Genomic DNA, 15710 nt, shown 5'->3' with positions numbered 1-15710 from the left:
AAATAAACTAACCAATAAATAGTTAAAACATTAGTGCTGTCTTTCTTATCCTAAGAAATTTATCCTTTTCTCTGAGAAAATCTGTAGCTTAATAGGTAGATTCATAAATATTTATGTTTGTTATACCTATTTCGTATTGGTGATAAATTCTTTTTTATGATAAAGAGAACTTGTACCTATACATTAACTTGATATCTAACAACCTTGAACCCTTCTTTTTGTTTCTAAACCTTGCTAGTTACAACCGTGAGAAAATGAACCTCACTTTATCACTCAGTAGTGAAAGTGAGGCAGGTTTGTTTTTTTTTTTTTAATTTTTATGTCTTTGCAAAGCAGGATCTGGAATAGCAAGCTCATTGATTGAGGACAGAGAACAGTTTTTATAACCCTATGCAGACCTCATCCTCCCTTTCGTCATTGGCTGAGTAATCAGGAGAGTACAATCTTATACACCAGCTGGGTCTGAGCTTTCTTTCTGCCACTTACATTTGTCTTTTTCTCAATAAAAACCATGCATAGGTTCATTTTACGTCCTATTCACTTTAAAGTTTATCAAGTGCATGACCTTATAGGCACACTTGGTTGCTAATAGTTTTCTACTCCAAACATATAGTTTTGGGGGAAGGGCAAGTCTACCTAGACTGCCAACAGGGGACCAGTGTTTTCTTTTTATAGTAATGCAAATTAAACTGACTTAAGATACTTCTATTTCTTACACAATCATTTTTTAAAAATTAGATTGTCTTTTTTCTCTGAAAATTTTCTAAACGTTTCTTGCCAATTGGGAAAAATCAGCTCTTTCCTTATTAACTGAACTAATCAGCCTTTATCTGTGAAATAAATTGCCATATATATACATATATATGATATATATGGAATGAAACATAGATAGAAAAAGATTATTCTGTCTTGTAATATCATATAGATAATACTCTTATCTGTATTGAACTGTTTTTCCATATTATTATTACAGGACAGAATGTGTCAATGTTTTAATTCACTAAGTATCACAGAGACTCTCTTTTGCAAAAGTTTATGTCTTGCTGTCTTCTAGTAAGTTTATAATTTCATTAGATTTAAACATATAATTAATTTACACTTTATTCTGGTATAAGCTGTGAAGTATGAATCCATGTTTGTTATTATAATAGTGCCAACCTTCTCTGTGGATTTGTAATGAACCTTATATCCTAGTCTATGTATCTGGGTATATTTTCTATTTCTATATTTTTGCCATTGTCTACCTGTATTTAAGCAGTGTAGGTGTGTGCAACATAAACCAATAGTATTAATTGTCACTTTAATAGCCAGCAAGACAGACCCTCATTAATACTTTCAGAGGTTTTGTTTTAATATCCTTGCTAGAGTAGTTATTTGTCTTGTCACTGTTATAAAATCTCTAACAAAGCAACACAAGGAAGGAAAAGATAATTCTGGTTTGCATTTCCATGATATAAAGTACATCATGGCAAGTAAGGCACGCTTACAGGAGCAGGAGGCATCTGGCCACATTTTTTTTTTCACAATCAGGAAGAAGAGCTGGTATTCTGCTTGCTTTCTCTTTTTTATTCTGTCTGGAACCCCATGCACAGGCCTCTTACATTTAGCGCAGTTCTTTCAACCCCAATTAACCTAATCTAGACGACCCTACACAGACATGCCTAGATATTTATTTCCCTGGTGATTCTGAATCACACGAACAATCATAGGTAACAATACTGAATCATAGTTAACAATCAAAATTCGGAATCACACTTGCCTGCTTGTTTTTCTTTATTTTTATCTTACCTTGGCCAGAACATCCAGTATAAATTAAATAGAGACAATGGGTACAAACACTCTCATCTTGTTCTTTTTTATTTCATGTGTATGACTGTATTGCCTACATGCACCCATGCTGTGCAATGCACGAGGTCAAATGAGGGTGTCGGATCCCCCTGGAACTGGAGTTATGATTGTTAGCCATTATATGGGTGCTGGGACTCAAACCTAGGTCCTCTGCAAGAGCAACCAATCCTCTTAACCCCTGAGCTATCTCTCTAGCCCCTCTCATCTTTTTCTTAATATTAAAGGAATGACATCAAAAAAGCTTGATCAGAGAGGACTTAACAAAAATAACAGAATCCATGAAATCCAGTGGGGGAGAAAAGGGGTGTCAATGGGGGGAGGGGTCTAAATTCGATTAAGATCTATTATATGAAATACACAAAACTCAATAAAAATATCAAAATTTTAACCAATGTTTAATACGTTTTGTAGTTTAGTAGAAACTCTTTTATTAAGGGAATTCTGTTTCTACTTTTCACTGACGATAAAGTAAAATTTAAAAAGAACAATGTACTACTTGTAGAAGACAGAAAGCTCCTAGAATTCTTGGGCTTATAGTCATCTACATTGACATGAGCCCTCTGGATCATTCCTAGGAAGCTTAGAAATTCTACTCTAGCATAATAAAAAATATGTAGTCTTTTTCTATAGAAGTCTTAAAGTAGCATTGTTATTAATGTAATATTGAGCAAAATAATACATACATATTACTGTTTATATTAAGAAAATGACTAAACTAATCTAAGGTGTGATTGATATAATAATAGCTACTATGGGTACTTAAAAAGTATTATTGTTTTATTTAAGACTCATTTTATTTAAGCAAATTTAACTGTTGAATGGGAGGGATATTAGGGGAACTCTAAGCCACTGGTAAATTTCTATTCCTCAACCTGGTGAACTTCTACTGTAGAGTTGTATTTGTCTCTATTCAAATAAATATACACATTTTTAAGTTTAATTTGTTGAATGAATGACAAAACAAATGAGGCAATGGATTAAATCCATAGTAAATTAAACTGAAAAAGACTCATCCTACTGTGAAAGGAGAAGCTATGTTTATTCTGTCTTATTTTGTTTTCTCCCTATTCTGCTTCTAATAAACTATGAGATTTTTTTATTTTTGGCAAGTCACCTCCTTCCTTTGACTTCCTTTTCCTAATATCTCAAAAAATGATAGGCTGAATGAACTACATAATCCTTAAATATTCCGAGTTCTAAAACTGTGTATGATAAGAACCTTCCTAAAGTCACTTCTATCTCCTCCTTTCGATGAATTTATATTAATGATTAGGAAAATCTGGGATGTTTGTTCTTTAAATTCATGTATTAACTTTCTGGGTTCCTTTTGTTTTTTTCACAGCTTCCTCCTCAACTCTTCAATAAGTTGCCTGTGAAAATCAACAGTCACTTCTCTCATTCTAAATTCAGTTCTTTTTCTGGTTTAAATATTGATCTTTTGAAAATATTGTAGTCCATTGGGATGCTAAAACAAAATACTGCAAACTAGCTAGATTATGAAGAACAGAAGGAAATCCAGAATCAAGGTTCTCAATGCAAAGTGATGGTCTGTGGCAAATGTGGTCACCTACTTATTACCATCTCTCATGAATGAAGGGAGGGTGGATATCTTTGAGGCTTTTTGTATAAGAACACTAAAGCTATTAATCTCCCCAAAGACCTACTCATCTGCAAAGACCTTGCTTCTTAACACCATTAGGATTAGGATCTCGTGGCTGCCTGGGGAGAGAGGTAGCATAAGCTTTTAGAGCACAGCAGAAAATTTCTTTGGCACACACATTTGCACATATATTTTTGGACTCACAAAACTGAAAAGCAGGCCCTAGAGACTCTATTGCAACATGCAACTAGTATTTTATAAAGGCATGCTGCACTGTGCCTTGATTCCCCTACAGCCTGAACAACTACAGTCTTCCCACCCCACATCCTGTTCTCCTTCTAGCCTTGGGCACAGGCCTGCTTTTGCTCTTACCTCTGCAGATCTCTATATAAGCGCTTAGTCAAGACCCACCCACTGTGTCCTTATCCCCTGCTCTCAGAACAGCTCAAATTTTCAGTCAAGTTTGTTAGAGCCTTCACAGGTTGTCCCCACCCCCCAACTTGCCTTTGGACTCCTGAGGCCAGTCTTCTACCCTGACTGTCCCCACCCCAATTTGTCTTGAATTTCCTAGATCAGCCTTCATCCTTCCAAGTCTGATCCTACCCACTGTGCCTTGACTACCCTACAGCCTGAGCTACTTCAAACTCTCTGCCCCACCATCTTGTTCTCCTAGCCACTTTTGCTTTTAGCACCCCAGCTCTCTGAACTACCCTCTTAGCGCCACTGGCAGTGTGCTCTCCAAATTGCACTGTGCCCATTCCCCCTATATTGGGATTGTCTGCAGCCCCTCCCATGGCTGCAAGACTAGGCTTCTCTGCCCTTTAGTAGGGTCCCAGAGCTTTCCAAACTGCCTGAAAGTTCCTGAATCCAACCTCTGCATGGTGGTGAGCTTTCCAAATCATGCCATGCCCATCACCCTACATTGAGATCACCTACAGTCCATCCCACTGCTGTAGGGCTAGGCTTCCCTGCCTTTAAGTAGGGCCTATACCTTTGAAGACTGCCTGAGATTGCCTGAACCCAGCCACTGCCTAGCAAGCTTCCCAAATTGTGCTTTGCCTGCTGGCTAGAGGGGCCAAGACCTTAGGAGGGAGCCTGTGAGCATCTGATCCTTGACTGGCTTAGGAAACTCCTGAGTAGCTGGATTAGAGCTATTTGGTCCCTCCAATATAAAATAAAACAGAACCTAAAGCCTAGACCAGCCAGCTTTTCATACCCAATAAAAAAAACAACAAAGGCACATCAAGTATACAAACAAAACCAAACTTAAACTCAACAAAGGAAGGCTTAAGTCTCACATCAGAATCACAAAAACAAACAAAAAAACACATGCCAAAATCACAACGAAAAAATAATAATATGAAAAACTCAAATAATATGTCCCCATCAAACACCAATAGTCCTATAGAAGAGTTCTACAAAGAGAACCCCCTAGAGGTAATACGGGTCAAAGAATTTTAAAGAACAATCATAAACATGATAAAAAAACTCAACGAATTTAAAGAAGACACAAATGTTAAGACTGATTGAGATAAAAAATATTTTTGAAAATTATAAAAAAGAAATATTAGAAGTTAAACTTACAATTCTAAATTCAGAAGTTAAATGCTGAAATTTAAATTCTAAAAAATAAATTGTTAAAATTTCCAGAAAATTTTTAAAACTATTAGTAAAATGTTATTGTAATATGCCCTATATTAGGTCTAAAGGTAATTGGAGAATTTCTCTGTTTCATTTTACTGAGGAGAACTTTCACATGTTCTTAAAAAAAAAGATATGTGGCTAATTCTAAGAGTCAGAGAATCTTGCTGGCATCAACCTTTTTCTTAACTGATATGAAATTTTTAAATAAACTATTACTGGATTAAAAAATGTATTTGGGAGCTCTTATGTAATCCCTGAAAGATTTTAGGGTTACCTCTTCAGGGGGTAATGAGGGAGGGAGGAAGGAAGGAAGGAAGGAAGAAAGAAAGAAAGAAAGAAAGAAAGAAAGAAAGAAAGAAAGAAAGAAAGAAAGAAAGAAAGAAAATGAATGAATGATGGATGCCAGACCACAAGAAAGGAGAACATCAAATCTTCCAGCACTGCTTCTCAAGATCAGTAATGGCACTGAAAACTCAGGGTAAAAAGATAACAGGAAATCCGCCCTCTTTTACTGTAAGAAAATCTGCAAGCTGTGTTTCACCACTTACTGTCCCTTCTTACAGTAAGTGCAACTCTAGTATCAAGATGTTTGCATGGCTTCCAAGAATGGAGTGTAAGCCTTCCTTGTACCCATGTCTGTTCATATGACCAAGCTCTAATAGATGTGAGTGGAAGTGATGAGTTTCAGCCCCCTGTATTCTGAGGAACTGAGGTATGACCTTCCCTCTGTAAACAAAAGTTGCTACAAAGAACCTGGTTCTTGAAACCAAACTTCCTGTAAGGCTGATCAATGGATTAGAATGGCAGTGATTGTGGAGAGTCTGGAATGTTACAGGTCCAGAGTCTAATTACCATTTATCTTGGGCCATCTTTATCCCCTAAGTTGCCATTTCTTACTTTCTTTTTGATTTAACATTCTATGACAGATAAAAACCTTTTAGAATGTATCAACTTAAACCACCAGCTTCACCAACCAAAAGGCTCACTGTCATTAGACAGCATCTCGGGGCAGCCTTTCTCTTATGCTATAACTGCCTATTTAATGTTTCCATCAATGTATTTGAAAAGTGTCTTGATTTATGACTTTTCTTGAAACTTTTACCATGTTAGAACACAGAATTTGGAGTGACCTGAACTCCTGGGCCATGATTACTCATATTTTACTCCAGAATAAGCTCTTATCTCCTTTGACATGAGAATTGTGCTTTTGTGACTACGACTCTCATTCCTCATTTCCTGTCTTCTGGAGTGGAGATGAAACATTGAGAAATTTAAGACTGTGTAAACAAAGATACAGCACTGGGAATGTTGGATAGATGGATGAAAGGAGTCAGGAATCCTGAGAGAAGTCCATGGCTCACTGTCACCATAGAAGCTTACATCTGGAAGAGAAAGCAAAATAGCATCTATCTTTGTGTAAACCACTGTTATTTGAGGTTTTTTGTCACAAGGCACTGAAACCTAATCCTACTTGATATGGTCCTTAATGTGTTACTGGAGCCAGACTCCACAGCTAGGAAGTGTCTAAAGGTACAAATATGGGCCCTGCCCTCTTGGCCGAGGTTTTAAATGTAAGGTTACCATTCAGGACAGCAAACTTCCCTGGTCTTTTTAACTTCGTTCTACAGCTTTCATGGGGCCAGGCATTGCAAGGAAGAAAAGACCAGAGCTGCTACTAAAACTGACCTAATGATGCTGGCAAATAAGTGAACTTGTCACAGCCCAGTCTGTTTGAATAACTGTTTTCAGAGAAGTGACAGGAAGTGCTTTGGAAGAGAGCAATTAAAAATGTACAGGTTGATCATCTAAAATCATTAACATTGTCCATTAGGGAAATAAAGAGCAGGCTTCTTTGCCCTGGAGTAAAGTGCTTTGAAATTCTCTCTCAGAGAAACAGCAGATGAATCTAATGATAAAGACCAGGAAAAGAAGAAGCAAAGAGTTTGAAGTTTAGAACAGAAGGGACTTATAAATGGTTAGTGATAAAGAATAAATTAGACATTAGACTTCTTGAAGGACCAGAGATATCTTTACTCACACTTAACCTCTGCTGTTATGACCACAGAAAGAAGAGGACAGAGAGGATATTGCACTCATTAATTTGTTATTAATTCGCTATTTACTTTACATTGCAAATTCTTTGTGTGGCTAGGTTAACATAAAAAGTCATTGTTATTATTTCATAAGAGAAAGAAGTGAATAAACAAAGTGTGTCATGTAAAATTGTAAGACTGGTAGGATCATACAGGGAAAGTGAATTATAGGTAAGAACTGTGCTATTTTAGAATGGAAGGCGGAGTCTGCCTCCCTGATGAACTGTTATTTAAACAGAGGTTTGAGTAAACTAAAGGAGTGTCATATCAGAGAGATGACATTGCCAAGCCGAGTGAAAAAGCGACTGCAAAGTCCTGAGGATGGACACAACAGGATGTTTTCAAGCACAGAGGGCATCTGTACCAGGAATACTGCTGCCCTCCCTCCTGTGCCCAGGAAGGTGTATTAAGTTCAGTACATTTCCCTGACCATGATTGTCTCAGCATCCTGCTGAACACCCCAGACTACGTCCAGGATGAAAGCCTATTGCCCTGCCCTGCAGTTTAACCTCCCCTGCTAGCCTATAATCCTGTCCTTAGTTAGAAATGGTTTGCAGGTATGATATACAAAAAGAAGAGGCACGGCCCAGTTTAGTGGTGATTACACAGTATCTGCTAGACCAGAGACTAGCTCCCTAGTTATGCATTATGATCTCCCATGGAAATGTTCAATGATTTTATCCATTTCAGTTAGCTGCTGAACTTATTAGCACAAATCTATATTTGCTGTCATGAAGTGTTTTTAAGAGTCCCGTGTAATGTGCTTTTTTTCACTCATGATAAATTTTGTTTTCTGTATTCTTTTCCTTGATGAATCCAGTTCATATAATCCACTGGGTCCATCGATCTTTTTTCTTTCATCCAAGCATTATTTAAAAATATGTTCCTGATTTTCAAGTATCAAGTTAGAGATGACTTATTTCTGATTTCTAGTTTAGTTCTCATATAGAAAGATAATATATTTGATGTGGCTTCAATCCTTGGAAATGTACTGAGACCTTATTCTTTTTGTCTTTTATGATTTATTTATTTAATTATTGGTAAATGCATCATATGAATGTGAAGAGTATTCTTCGGTTGCTCAATATGATGTTTATTTTTTCACAATGATTTCTTTAATGTCAGTTAGTGGCAAGAAGTTTAATGCTGTTGCTCAATTCTTCCATGTCCTTACTCATAACTTGATCTATTAATTACTGAGAAAAGGCCTCTTATCATTTTGAGCTTTCTTTATATCTGTTCTTGTGTCTCCCACATTCTATGTATCATATCTACACTGACTTTCTTAGGTACAGCATTTCCATCCTGGTTCTTTCAAGTACACACTTAAATCTATGAAATTTGTCTCTTGTGATGGCCTATAGCTACTTTTTAAAATGCAATCTGAAAATATTGCCTTTTTAAGTGGAGGTGTCAGTTTACTATATTTGAATCATTATTTGATCTGATCATGTTTAAAGTCCATGGTCATTATATTTTTTTCTGTTTTTTCTATAATTTGTTCCATGTTCCTTTTCTGACTTTTGTCTGTTTTCCTCTTTTCTTTTTTCTTGTGCTAATAGAAGTTCTTCAGCATTTATATTTTGGCATTTATTTTTCTGTTGAGTTTTTAGCTGTATATTTTAAAATCATTTTCATGGTTTTCTCTAGTGACTAATCTCAGGATTTTGTATTGGATCAATATATATCCCTTCATGTATAATTAATAAACAGAAAAAAACATGTATTTCTCCCATTTTATATACTATTGATCTCATATATTTTACCATTAAATTTATTGTAAAATCCATAATCTAGCATTACTCTTACCTTTAATCAATTTTATATATTTTATTATTTTTATTTTATGTTTATGAGTGTATTGCCTACATGTATGTGAGTGTACCCGTGTAATGCAAAGCCACGGAGGTCAGAAGAGGGCTTCAGATTCCCCTGGAACTGGAGTTAAGGGTGGTTAGTAGCCACCATGCGGGTGCTGGGAATCAAACCCCGATCCTCTGCAAGAGCAGTGTTCTTAACCACTCAACCATTTTTGCAGCCCCCTTGAGCAATTATTTTTAAATAACTTTTTAAAGAAAAAAGTTATTTTTAATAACATTAATCACCTATTTACAACTCTCCTTTCTCTGTTCCTTCTTACAAAAAACAAACACCATTTTGTGTCATCTGGATTAATATGAAGATCTTCTACAGTGACCAGAAGGTCAGACTGGTGGTGAAAATTTGACCAAATTTTGTTCATGTGAAATGTGATTTCATGCTCAATGATGAAACATACTTTAGCTGTATAAAACTTAAAATCTCCATCAGCTTGTAATATGATTTCATTTCTTCCTGACACCATTTTTTTATATTTGAAATGTAAAAAATATTTTACTTATTATTATTCATTTATTTTACATTTTTATTGAGCCTTTGTAATTTCATACAACAGTTCTTAATCAAATCTAGACCCCCCTCCCCCATCTAGGCTCCTCTATCCCCACACCGGACCTCATGTATTCTGCCATACATGCTGAGTCTTATCCAGTCAAGCGTTTGTACCCAGATGCCCTTCAGTGTAAATTTGTTCACCAGAGACTAGTCAGCCCATATGGTGATCATATGTAATGCATACTCTCCCTTACCCAGTAGCAATCAGTCTCCAATAGTTCTCAATCTAGGGCTGGCCTACCACCCATTTCTCTTCTCCTCTGTGGGCCCTTGTTTAACTGAGTTGATATGGTTGTTGTGTTCAATGTCACCACTGCCACAAGTTCACATGTACAAGCTTCCAGTGGCCTGAAAGCCTCTGCTTCCTTGTGTTCATGAACCAGCCCTGGCTCTTACAATCTTTCCTCTCCCTCTTCCTCAATGCCGACATCATTATTTTAAATTCATCATCAGTTGTTACTCTTATTCTGAATACACTTTGTCCTTTACTCTGCCCCAAATTGCTTTAGAGAATATTTTAATTAATGATTTTCTGAAATTTGGCTATGAAATACCCTAATTTGATTTTCTTCATGCCCGTTCTGTATAAGGTCTGCAGATTTTTCTATGGTCTTCAGGTTTTGGTAACTGAAAAGTTGCCAGTCAACTTTCTTCAGATATTAATCCCTAACTTCCTATTTTTCTTCTTTCTTCTACTCCAAGTACATGAATATTAGTCCACTTCATTCTGTCTTAAGGGTCATAGAGTTCAATGCATAGCTTGTAATTCTATTTTCTTTCTTTTAGCTGAGAGTGCTTTTAGCACTCTACCGTCAATATCAGCTCTGAAGTGTAAAATCTGGTGTTAATCTTATCCATTTAATTTGATATTCTAAAGATTTTATTTTCATTCTTTTTAATTCTCCTCCCGTGTGTGTGTGGGGGGGGGTATGTGTGTATATGTATGTGTGTGTGTGTGTCTGTGTTTGTGTCTGTGTAGGGGTATGTGCACACGAAGGCCGGTACCTGTGAAGGTCAGAGGCAATGGATCCTCCAGGAACTAAGAGTTACAGGTGGTGTTGGGCTGCCAGATGTGGTTGCTGGGAACCAAATGCAGTTCTCTGCAAAAGCAGTATATGTTCTTAATCACTGAGCCATCTCTCTAGCACTCCTCCTTTGTTTGAAATAGATATTAGTCATATATAGTTCAATTATAATTTAGTTACAATTTGTCTTAGTTTGTTCTTCATTGCTATGACAAAACACTCTGACCAGTACCAACTTGGGGAGGAAAGGGTTTATTTGTCTTACATCTCCCAGGTCGCACGCATTCATCAGGGAGCCCAAGGTAGGAACTCAGGGCAGGAACCTGGAGGCAGGAGCTGGAGCACAGGCCATGGAGGAATGCTGCTTACTGGCTTGCTCCCCTGGCCCCTGCTCAGCCTGCTTTCTTATGCAACACAGGCCCACCTGCCCAAGGGTGGCACCACCCACAGTGGGCTGGGCCCTCCCACATCACTCACCAAGAAGATGCCCCTCAGACATGGCCACAGGCCAGTCCAATAGAGGCAATTTCCCGATTGAGGGTCCCTCAACCCAGGTGTGTCAAGTTGACACTAAAGCTATCCAGCACACAATTTTAGTTTTGAATTTTCAGTACTTATTTACAGTTTTCATGTCTTATTAAATTCTCCACTTTTTACCTCCAATATCTGCCTTTACCTGCATATTATTTATCATATTTATGACAGTTTTTACAAATCTTGATTTGCTGATACCTAAGGCCAGACTCCACTACCATACTCATAAATGCTCTGATCAAATTTATAGCTTTTCATAGGTTCTTCTCACCTTTGGGACAGTCAGGGACATGCCTATGCATGAACATCTTAGGATCCAGACAACTTCCAGTGAAATTTCCTCCCCTCAGTGGTTCCTGATTACTTCATTAATATTTTCCCTTCAAATCTCAGAAACCATCATAATCTCAGGTTCTAACTTCTGACTTCTGAGACTAGGAATACAGATACTTTATGCTTTAGTTTCATGCCCACCTAGCAGAGAGACTGACTCTAACATCAGAGGAAATGTAGAAATACAGGATTGGGTTTGTGTGATCTCCATTCTTCATAGGTGAAACCTCTTACAGTAACTGCCTGTCTGTGATCACTATCAATACTGATATGTAGATGCTTCTTCTCTTCCAAATTTATAATTATCATCATCTGAAACATTTGTTCAGTACAACTATTCAGTCTCTTAGGATGCAGGAAGTTACCTTTGATGACAGTTCTTAAAAGTATACTGCCAAGCTCTTCTCACAGATTGCCTGAGTATCTGAGGATGAGGCTCATCTTTACATTCCAAGAGATGTCAATATGGTTCACTAAATAGTACTAGATTTCCAGGTAAGACTCCAAGGGCTTCATGATTTCAGATAACTTCTGAACTGATCCTATGTTGGCCCAGGCTGGTAGAATAGAAAAATATCAACAACATTCTCATGATATTTTAAAAGAGAAACTGGTTAGTACTGGAGCATTAACTGCAACTGAATTATAACTTGGTTTCTATATTGGTTACTTTTTCTGTTGCTGTGATAAAACAACATGATCAAGGGAACTTGTAGAAGAAAGAGTTTATTTGGGTTTGTGGTTCCAGAGAGATAAGAGTCCATCATGAAAAGGAGGCATGACTGCAGAGGTGGCTGAGGCAGAAAACTGCACACTCTCATCTTCAGGCAATCACAGCAAACAGAGAGAGAAGCTGGAAGTGGGACATTTCTTTGAACTCCCAAAGTCTACCCCCTTTGACACACTTTCTCCATCAAGGCCATAGCTCCTAAACCTCTGCAAACATTGCCACCAACTAGGGACAAACTGTTCAAATACTTGAAGCCTATAGGGAGCACTTATTCAAACCAGCACAAATTCTTTCTGTCATCTCAATCTACACAATGAGGTATGTAAACCTTTTGGAAAACCTGCAAACTCTTCTTGATAAAGCATTATTCAAATTAGCAAGACACAAGCTCAGTGCTAGAAAAATTGATTGTAAGTTTATATTTTGATTAAAAGTTTAAATGTTGATTTCTCAAATCTACCTTTCCTTCAAGGCCATATTGAATTCATGGACTTGTATTGTTGCAGTGTATCTCTCACCTCTCCCACCGCGGGGGCAGGGGGCAAGTAGGTGCAGAGTCAACGACACAGACACCCAGACACCGGGAGGCTCACTGTGTTGCAAGCAGGGCTCTCATTTATTGCACACAAGGGAGGTCCCTTTATACCCCTCCTTGCCTCCCCATTGGCCCCTGAGTCCAAGGTGTTCTTTTCCATTGGCGTGTGTCACACGTCAGCAGTGTCCAGAGCTCTCAGCAGGAATCAGGTTGGGCCATAAGCCCCAAAACTGTGCCTTCCTGCTCATCAACAGGAAGCAGGGCATGCCTGCACTGTTGGTCTCGGGCCTAGCCTCCTACATAGTATCTCAAATGGGAAACTTAAATTCAAAATGCAAGCAACAGTCTAAAATGCAGAAATTTAGAGTTCACTGGATTAAGGTTTCTTTTTGTGTGTGGGTTATGATCTTTTAGAGAAAAGATATTGAATTGAAATTTTATAAACAAAAACAAAATAACTTTCTCTGATTTCCTGCTGAGGCATTTTAATAATCATTTCCTATTTTCAGTCCTTTTGATTTTACATTTACTACTCTTAGAACCATAAAAGGAACATTGTTTTAGACTCATGTTGAACATTTTTAAAATCTAATGAAAAAATAATTTTTGAATTTTGCAATAATTAAATCTGTTTGTAGATTTGTAGTTAAAACAAGATTGTTTCTTACATTTTACTATTATAAAGACTTGCTATAAGCTATAACTTGTTTAAATATTTTTTTCTTCATTTGCATTATTTCTTTGAAATGGTTTCCAAAATAACACTGTTGTATAAAAATTTGGACTCATTTTAGCTGTCAATCTATTTAACCATTCAAGAGGTTTCAACTATCAATACCAGTTAGCCCAAGAGGTTTTATTCTGATGTTGATTTCACCATTTCATCTTCCAGATTGTCAACTATAATAAATGTTTTCCTCTAGCTTTCTAGATTTTTTTTTTTTTTTTTTTTTGAGACAGAATCTCCCTGAATCCCCAGCTGGCCTGGAATGTGCTCTGATGAACAGGCTGGCCTTGATCTCATTACCAAGATGTGTTTGCCTCTGCCTCTGCATACTGGAAATAAAGGTGTGCACCACCATGCCTCATAGCTTTCTAGGTTCTTTTCTATATTCAAACTGAAATGTCCTTTATGAAGCCCCAATGCATTCTCACGAGTGTTGGTAACCACTCTACTCCATTCGAGCAACACTTGGTCCATCATAAAGGTAACACTACTGTATTTTCAGTTTCATAATGTTTTTCGACTCCAGTGTGCTGCCAATAGGTTTATTAAACCTTCATTTCCCACAGTGAGTGACACACAGGGAGATTTAACAAGTATTTGTTAACTGAGCTTAGTATTCTTCTGGCAATAATGAGTAGACATATTTTGTGCAGTCCAGCTGTACATTAGGTTTAACATTTTCTTTTGTTTCATTGACTCAGTTTAAACGTAGTCAACAAAAGTTGAAATAAAGATATATCTGGCTAAGTAATGGAAAAAAAATATGTGAGACCACAGAAAGTAAGTCACCTTTAACCAGGGAGAAGAGTGTGTGTGTGTGTGTGTGTGTGTGTGTGTGTGTGTGTGTGTGCGTGCACGCACGTTAAACATTTAAGAAAGTAAGATAAGTCACCTCTAAGGGATTGTTATTCTATTTGAACTTCTGAAGTAGGCTATCTTCGGATAAATACCCAACTGCCGCCTCTCCCCCAGGACAGTCAATACAATACTTCAGAAAGGCTATTACAGGTGCCGAAATGAGAAAGTAAAGATCCCTGCCTGGCAAGCTATACTTGCCATTTAATCTAACCCACTCACTATCTCTTCAAAATTCATTTTGATTTCTACAGAGAATTAACTGTTAGAAAATGACCCACATTAAGGGGGGCTACAGCAAAGAATAGAGCAGAGTTATAAAAAGCACCTTTTCCAATTTTTCTTTGAAAAACTCATATTTTGCTCAAAATTTGGAGAAAGATAAGATAGGAAGTTTTGAAATTGCTGAAGCCAGAATTCACCAAGTCCATTGATTTTTAAATGAGAAGACAGGAATTTTACTTTTCTCAAAGTGAGAAGGACCCAAAACCACTGGAAGAAAATAGTAATCATGGAAAAACTTAGAGCAAAGTTAAAGAAGTCGTAGTCAGAGAAATGACATTTTTGAAAGTGGCAACAAGAGACAGCAAATAATTGATTCAGTCACAGGCAAGACTATCAAATAAAGAAAAATGCAACTTAACACGTTAGAAGGCTTTCAATTTTACTTATTCTAAGGCTTCTTTATTAACTTCTGCAATAAACAAAAATTAATCAACTTTGGATGTGGTTAAGGGCTGCTCAAATATTGCTTTCTAACATGATGATGAAGAAAGTTGCAGAGGGAAAGGAATGTCTGGCTGGGGCTGTTCAGGGGAGAATGGGGCTGGGCTGGACCTGGCATAACTGAAAGGGACCTCATTCTTTTTTTAAAACTTATTTTTATGGGGCTTTTGGCTACTTGATGACATTATCACCTCTGAAAAGGTAACCCTAAAATCTTTGAAGGATTAGATACAAGCTCCCAAATACTTTTGACATTTTTGGCCTTTGGAACAGAGTATGTTGTTAAGAGACCCAAGGACATTTTGACTTTCAGCCAAGAAACTGGCTACTTTTCTTTAGGGTCTTTTTATATTAACTGCCTAGCCAATTCCTACCTCCTATTCATACCACACCATCCTCTGAAGAGGTTACCCAAATTGCCAGTAGGGAATTGGGACGCAGACCTCTCTGGTTTCTTCCATGCTGAACAGGGACACAGGGTGAGGCAATTGGAGTACCCGTTCAGTGGGTCTATCTAAAAGACTCCAAAATTGCATAATTTTTATCTCTAGAGGAGAAAAGAAAGTCCTTGACTGGTGAATAGGAGATGTGAAGGAGAAGTAAAGGCAAGAGTAATTAGCATTACAA

The sequence above is a fragment of the Nannospalax galili genome, unplaced genomic scaffold (assembly GCF_000622305.1).
Source record: "Nannospalax galili isolate Female #2095 unplaced genomic scaffold, S.galili_v1.0 scaffold100, whole genome shotgun sequence".
Taxonomy (NCBI): Eukaryota; Metazoa; Chordata; class Mammalia; order Rodentia; family Spalacidae; genus Nannospalax; species Nannospalax galili.
This window is presented reverse-complemented; position numbering follows the sequence as displayed.